Source organism: Triticum dicoccoides, chromosome 7B (genome assembly GCF_002162155.2).
Source record: "Triticum dicoccoides isolate Atlit2015 ecotype Zavitan chromosome 7B, WEW_v2.0, whole genome shotgun sequence".
NCBI lineage: Eukaryota > Viridiplantae > Streptophyta > Magnoliopsida > Poales > Poaceae > Triticum > Triticum dicoccoides.
In genome coordinates this window covers 5,804,536-5,811,758 of record NC_041393.1, presented here as the reverse complement: position 1 = coordinate 5,811,758, position 7,223 = coordinate 5,804,536, and the positions used below count along the sequence as shown (strand labels likewise).

General features: G+C 38.9%; 1 long non-coding RNA gene across 1 annotated transcript; it reads left to right on the top strand.

Moving 5' to 3' along the window:
* Positions 1-4,112: 4,112 nt before the first annotated feature.
* LOC119335494 lies at positions 4,113-6,893 on the top strand. The gene is made up of 3 exons (XR_005161895.1): positions 4,113-4,226; positions 4,954-5,028; positions 6,679-6,893. It is a non-coding gene; the product is annotated as an uncharacterized LOC119335494 (long non-coding RNA).
* Positions 6,894-7,223: the final 330 nt, after the last annotated feature.

The window sequence follows — 7,223 nt, the reverse complement described above, 5'->3', positions numbered from 1 at the left end:
CCATTACATATTTGAGCAGGCGCTTATTGGACACCGAGACAAGGTATACATTTATTGAAAAACTATGTCTATGCTTATATTATGCTTGCACAAAATTGAGACATTACTTAGTGCCGAGTGCTTGTGTAGTAGCTTGTCAAACCGATGTCATTAAGTACATGTTCCATAGGCCGATTCTTAGTGGTAGAATTGGCAAGTGGGCTTATGCTTTGATTGAATATGATTTGGCTTATGAATCTCTAAAATCCATGAAAGGCCAAATTGTTGCTAATTTCATTGTTGAACATCGAATTAATGACAAGCATGATGTTGATATGAACCTTGTTTCATTACTGCCATGGAGATTATACTTTGATGGTTCAGTTTGTAGCAATGGCCAAGGTGTTGGTATTGTTTATATATCTCCTCATGGTGCTGTTTTTGAAGCCTCATGCCGCTTAGAATATTTTTGCACAAACAATCAAGCCGAATATGAAGCATTGTTATTCGGTTTAGAGATGTTACTTGCTATAAGTGTTACACATATTGAGGCTTACGGTGATTCGTTAATAGTGGTGCAGCAAATATCCAGAGTCTTTCAGTGTTTGGACGAATCACTTAATGTTTATCTTGATAAATGTCTAGATATAATTTCTACTTTGGATTGTTTTAGCATTGCACATATATCTAGACATGACAACTGGAAATCAAATGAGTTGGCACAACAAGCATCTGGATATCATGTTGATCATGGCATGTTTCATATCTCTCAAAGACCGATGTCTTGTCTTGCCAATATGGGAGAGGCCGAACCTGAACCCACTGATTCGGCCATTAACAAAAAATCTAGTGTAGGTGATAATTCCGACTGGAGAAAGCCCATTGTTGATTACTTGTGCAATCCGAGTGAAAGGATGGACAGGGCTGTTCGGCGTATGGCTTTCAAGTATACAATGAGAGATGATGGTCTTTATCGCCGAACAGTCGATGATGTTCTTCTAAAGTGTTTGGATGAGGACCAGGCAAGAGTTGCTATGGGAGAAGTACATGAAGGTATTTGTGGCACTCACCAGTCGGCTCCCAAGATGAAATGGTTATTGCGACGTGCTGGGTTTTATTGGCCGACTATGATTAATGATTGCTTCAGATATTATAAAGGATGTGAAGCTTGTCAAAAGTTTGATGATATTCAATTGGCTCCTGCTGCTATGTTACATCCTATTATCAAACCGTGTCCTTTCAGAGTTGGGGTTTAGATTTCATTGGACAAATCCACCCATCTTCCTCAAAAGGGCATCGGTTCGTATTGGTGGCAACTGATTATTTCACTAAATGGTCTGAAGCAGTACCTCTCAAGAACATGACACATACGGAGGTAATTCAATTCATAACCGAGCATATTATTCATAGATTCGGTATTCCTCAAACGTTAACTACAGATCAAGGTTCATCTTTCATGTCACACCAAGTCAGAGAGTTTGCCAAATCTTATAATATAAAGTTGCTCAATTCCTCTCCGTATTATGCCCAAGCTAATGGACAAGCCGAGTCTAGCAATAAAATTTTAATCAAGCTCATCAAGAAGAAGATTGAGGATAGTCCGAGGAGATGGCATGAGTTGTTGTCCGAAGCTTTATGGGCACATAGAATTTCAAGGCATGGTGCTACGAGGGTAACTCCATATGAGCTAGTATACGGTCAAGAGGCCGTTTTACCAGTGGAAGTAAATTTGAATGCTTTGAGAATAGCCAAACAAAATGATTTATCGGCAGTAGACTTTTATAACTTGATGATGGACAATATTGATGAAGTTGCCGATAAACGTTTGGTTGCTTTGAAGTCCATAGAGAGAGACAAGTTGAGGGTTGCAAGATCTTACAATAAGAAAGTTAAGTTGAAGAATTTTCAAGTCGGTGATCTCGTCTGGAAAGTGATTCTGCCGATTGGTTCAAGAGATAGAAAATTCGGGAAGTGGTCTCCAAGTTGGGAAGGTCCTTTTAGGATTACAAGAGTTGTTCCCGGAGATTCATATTTGGTGGAATCAATACAAGGGGCATTGTTACCCCGAGATCTCAACGGAAAATATTTGAAGAAGTACCACCCGAGTGTGTGGCAGGAAGCCTGAGTAGGCAATGGCCGATATACGATTATCGCCCTTAGCACAAACATGGCCGATACATAATTATCGCCCTGAGAACAATAAATGGCCGATGGAGTGTTGACATCGTCCTTAGAACGAACACTGTGCATATTATTTTTCGGCGTGCAAGCTTTGCCGAAAAACAGGGGGGCATGTGTTGACGCCTGATTTTGGCAAGATACAGAGTGAAAGAGTTTTCAGCATGAAAAGTTTCACATCACCGAGTGGAACAACTTTGATGTTTAGGTTATCATCGTACGACTCCATCTTAGGGGCCGAAATTATATTCCGAGTGGCAGAATTCAATATTCCGAGTGGTCTTCGGCCGGTCATGCCTTCAAGACGACCTCGGATGAAGGAGTACTCTGAAGGAATTGTCTTCGTCTCGTCGAGGCAATCGATTTTGATATATAAGTCATCTCAATCCGATTTCATATGCAAAAGTTAGAGGCGATACACTGCAGACCAAAGTTGAATGGAAATATGGCGCGAAGTACCACACAACATGTCTGATGGGTCGCGCGAGCAATTCGGCCCTTAAGAAGTCCTTGAATCGGAAAAACTTCAACACGAGAAAGTTTCCTCTCGTCGAGCCGATTGATTTTCATATATAATTCATCACGATCCGAGGTCGTATGGGACCTGAGGAGACAAATCAAGATCAGCCTACGTTTTCGGTCGAGTGAAAAGCTTGCTGTCCGAGTGAAAACTTACCGGTCGAGTGAAAGCTTAATTTTCGAGTAAAAACTTACCGATCGATAAAAAGCTTATCATCCGAGTGAAAATTTACCGGTTGAGTGAAAATTACCGGTCGAGTGGAAGTTTGCTGACCGGATGAACTTATTATTATCCGAATAAAAATATAGTCATCCGAGTGAAAGATTGTTTTGCGAGTGAAAAAGTCCAGTCGGATGGTCCGAGTAAAAGTCTCTAATATCCGAGTGGATGAGCTTGAATCCGAGTGAAACTGAACATTTGCCCGAAAGTTTATCAAGATGACTTAGGATGAAGAAGTGTTCAATACAGAAGTTATGTATATCATCAAGACGGTAAACTTTGGTTTTGGAGTCATCATCATCAGATATAGTATATGGCCTACAAGTTCACTACCAAACTTGGATAATCCAGTCTACTGCAAGACCGAGTCCGACTGGAAGGTAAAGATGACCTCGAGTAGTATTCAAGATGGCCTTATTTGAAAAAATAATCAACATGACAGTTGTTCGTATCATCGAGGGGCACAAGTTTGATATTTGGGCTGTCTTGATCGGAGATCATATGCAAGCTCGGCGGCCCGCGCAAGAAGGAAGACAGAGTTTGGGCCAGATTCAGACTGAATCCGAGTTGGAATAGAACTAGGACTCTAGAACGCGAATTGATGTAATTTTTCTTGTAAGAAAAGCCTAGATGAATCCTTTGCTTGTACGGGAAGTCCAGCCGCCTCTTATATATGTTGGGGGTGACGGCCGATTGAATAACACACAATCGAACAAATCAATATACTACTTTTTCATCTATATTTTATCTCTCCACCGTTTTTTCTCTCTCGTTCTTCGTTGTTCTTCGTGTTTGAGAGCCGGGAATCTCGAGGCTCTAGGGGCGAGCGAATCGACCTAGGGCAGCCCATAGCCGCCGCACTCCCTGACGGGGTCCCTCCCGGGGGTGTGGGGTTTCGGGTCTGCAAAAGCGTCCGTCGACTGTCTTGCGTATCGTGTTGTCGGTCGGGTCTTCTTCGACGTGAGCTGCGGTGCATCACCCCCGGCGTCGAGGGTACACGTGACGTGTTCGTGTGTCAACACAGTGATGACGGACTGTTCATTAAAAAGGGAATCCTTGTTCACGGTGGATCCTATTTGACGCTCGTTAGCGTCACAACATTGTGGCTTCGCTGAAGCCAGCGTTTATACGGGCCGGCCCTTTTCGACTCTTGTACTACTGTTTCGAGTCCTCTTCGCCCTTCTTCGCTTCCTTCTTTTCCTCTCTTTCTCGTCTCGCTTCCCCAGCCGGCGTTTCTCTTCTCTCTTCGCCTGCTTCTTCTCTTTATCTTCGTGACTCCCGGGCCGGCGTTTTCTCTTCGCGGAATTGGTTGCCGCCATGGCTGCGCAAGGTTCGTTGTTCATCTCCCATCTTTTTCATGGCAGATTTGAGAAGCAGGTTGTAGTTACTGTTTCGATCTCGATCCATTTAGTTCTACGATTATGGTTTCGTATGGAGTGGGGAGCTGGTTGATGCGGCTCTGTTCGTTCGATCTGCTAGGTGTTGCTTTGTTTTGGTTGGAATTCGTCCCTGTTTCTTGACCCCTAGATCAATCTCGTGCTCCTTTTTGGTAGGAATTGGTGCCAAGTAGTTGATGTGTTCGATCTGGTAGGGATTGCTCATCACAGTAGTTGTTTTGCTCGATTTTGGTAGGGATTGCTCATCCTAGTTGTTGTTTTGTTCGTTCTGGTAGGGATTACTCATACTAGTTGTCGGTTTGTGTGATTTTTGGAAATACTTCGGTGCTCATACCAGTAGTTGGTGCTTGCATGTGTTTTTATGTGAAGGATTGGTCATCACAGTACTTGATTTCTTAAGGAAAAAGTATGTCCACTCTGTCCATGACTTACGAACAATTTTTCTGTGACGAAAAGGTTAAAATAATGTTTGGTTTATAGATTTTTTGTTGTTGTTTGACCTGAACTCATATGATTCTTAAGTAATCATTTTCCTTTTTTAATAGGTTACTTGTTAGCAATTCATTTGTATATTATCTATCAGCTTTTCTTGCACTATCTTCACTTTTGGTGTTGTTTTATGACTATGAGTTTTATACCTTCCTCTATTTCTTTTTCTAGGCCAAAATGTTCCTGTACGGTCCACTGCGACTTTCCGGTCACGGTTTTCTACTCTTCGTTGGGCCAAAGTTGTTAGTAAGATGTCTCCTTTGCAGAGAAGCTTTATGCCAGACTAAATCAAACATCTTCTAAATGTGCGCGAACATGTGGTTGTGCCCATGGATTTGCTGCAATTGTTAGCAAAGCATATGCGCTATGGTTAAGTAGGCATTTTCTAGCACAACAACAAAGTCATTCATATCGCCCGAGATATGGTAGACATATCCGCTATGGAAGAACAATCTGGTCCGGTTGGCTACCTGAGTCTAGAATTAGAGTAGATCGAGTGAAATTTAAAAGCGAAACTTCTCAATCTGAACACTAGTTGGTGCTTGGATGTGTTTCGTTTCTCACAAATTTGGCAGTTCTGACGTGATGATGTTCTTCTCACAAATCATTCTCAATCTGAACATGACATATGTCTTCCATATGCAGTGAAGTTTGGTCCCATATTTTTATAAGAAAAGGTGAAATAGAGTGATGTTTCCTTTTGTGCTAGGTGATATTCTAATTTTATTGCCTTTTGCAGAGTTTGCCCTGCAGAATATCATCTACTTCAGCATGGTTCTAATTAACTTGTCATTCTGTGTATTTGTTTCTTAATTAATCAACTTTCAGCGTAAAAAGGAATTTTTTTATGTTTATTAACATTCCAAAATTTGTTCATTATCTATTAAACTTATTCACTTTCTGTTGAACTAAATTCTTAAGAGTTCATTCGTTCCATTTTTTTGCTTATAACCTATTAGAATCTATTGTTTAATTTTGGTAGGCATTGAACATTTCTAATGTACGTTGAACATTTTCTGGATACACATTGAACACTTTGTGTAATCGATGTTGGAAAATTTCCGAATACACACTGAACATTTTTGTGTAATAAACACTGGAAAAAAAATTCAAATTAACAGTGAACTTTTGTAGTATTCGTTGAACATATTCTTAATATGCGTGAACATTTTTATAATGCGTAGTTAATGTTTTTTTTGAAACATACTGTGAACAATTTTGTAATATACGATGAACATTTTTGTATAAAAATGGAACATTTGTTTGCAACAAAAAAACTGAACATTCGTTTTGAATAGGTTAAATAGAAAAAAACAAATTTGAACATTTGTTAATCATTTTTATTAATTGCCTGGAATTTTTCTTCAATATATTTACATATCTCTTTTTTGTTCAATTTGTTAACAAAAAAGATGTTCAACTACTTATTTATGGTTGAACAATTGTTTATTAAACCTGTTTCATTCGGTTCAACATTTGTTAAATCAATTCTTGTTCATTCCATTCTTTAAACTTGTTCATTAAAAAGGTTCAGCTACTTTTATTTTTAACGAAATTCATGAGAAGTTCTTATATCACACAGTCAATTGTAAAGACAATGAAATTCAACTACCACTGGTGAAATCATTTCTGCATGAACATGTACACATTAATCTTATTCAACATTTTACAGCAATAGAGGGTTGTTAGATATGATTTTGTGGCCTAACTTTATTAAATTTCTTCCTATTCTTCAGCGATTCCGCATATTCAAATTAATCTCATGACGAACATATTTTCCTTGGAAATACAGTAGTGGTACATAAGCCTACTTTCGCTGATATTACGCGTAATCTTTTTTTCTTCGCACTTGATAATGTTCTTTTCCAACAATTAACATAAATTAAATTGTTACAGGTGCACAGAGACATGGATGAACAGATGTACAAAGTGGATAGAATTACAAATGCAAAGAGAGCCAACAAATATCTGCCCACTCGTGAAACTAGTTTTTTCTTTGAGAACATTTATTCCATTCTGTAGCAAGTTGTGCCAAAACAATGTTTCTGCTGATTCTTTTTGTTTCTGAATATTGTTCAACAACACAAGAATTTACCTTTCACTTTACTCTTCAATTTTATATATACACTGAACATTTGTTTTTTTTTCTCATTCTAATTACTCTTCAGATTACTAGAAAATATATTGCTGCAAATTCAGAAACAACAATTAGTACAAATTCTTGTACTAAAAGTTGTTGATTCTTATTATTATCCTCAGGTCTGCATTTCTCACTGTACAAATTCAGAAACAAAATTATTGTACAAACTTTTGAAACAACTGAAACAGCCACGAAACAGTCACGAAAAAGTTCAGGAAACAGCCACGAAAAGGTACAGGAAACAGCCGCGAAAAAGTTCAGGAAGCATCGTACACGTTTTCTTTTTGTTTTTTTAGAATTG